Below are 204 nucleotides of genomic sequence, written 5' to 3'. Positions count from 1 at the left end.
TCTCCCCCATCCCCCGGTGTGGGTGCAGTGCCTGGGGAGGGGGACAGCAGCCCCCTGCCCTCCCTGGGCCCGCTCCTTGCAGCTTCACCAAGTTACACCATTCACTCTTTTTTTTAAATTTGTTTTTGCTAAAGCAGAACTGCCCTTTATCTGCTCCCAACTCCCTCGGGGCTTAAAATAAAAAAATCGCATTACATGTTCTGA

This window comes from Pterocles gutturalis, unplaced genomic scaffold (genome assembly GCF_000699245.1).
Source record: "Pterocles gutturalis isolate BGI_N339 unplaced genomic scaffold, ASM69924v1 scaffold28369, whole genome shotgun sequence".
Taxonomy (NCBI): Eukaryota; Metazoa; Chordata; class Aves; order Pterocliformes; family Pteroclidae; genus Pterocles; species Pterocles gutturalis.
The sequence above is the reverse complement of the archived record's forward strand: the minus strand, read 5'-3'. Positions refer to the sequence as shown.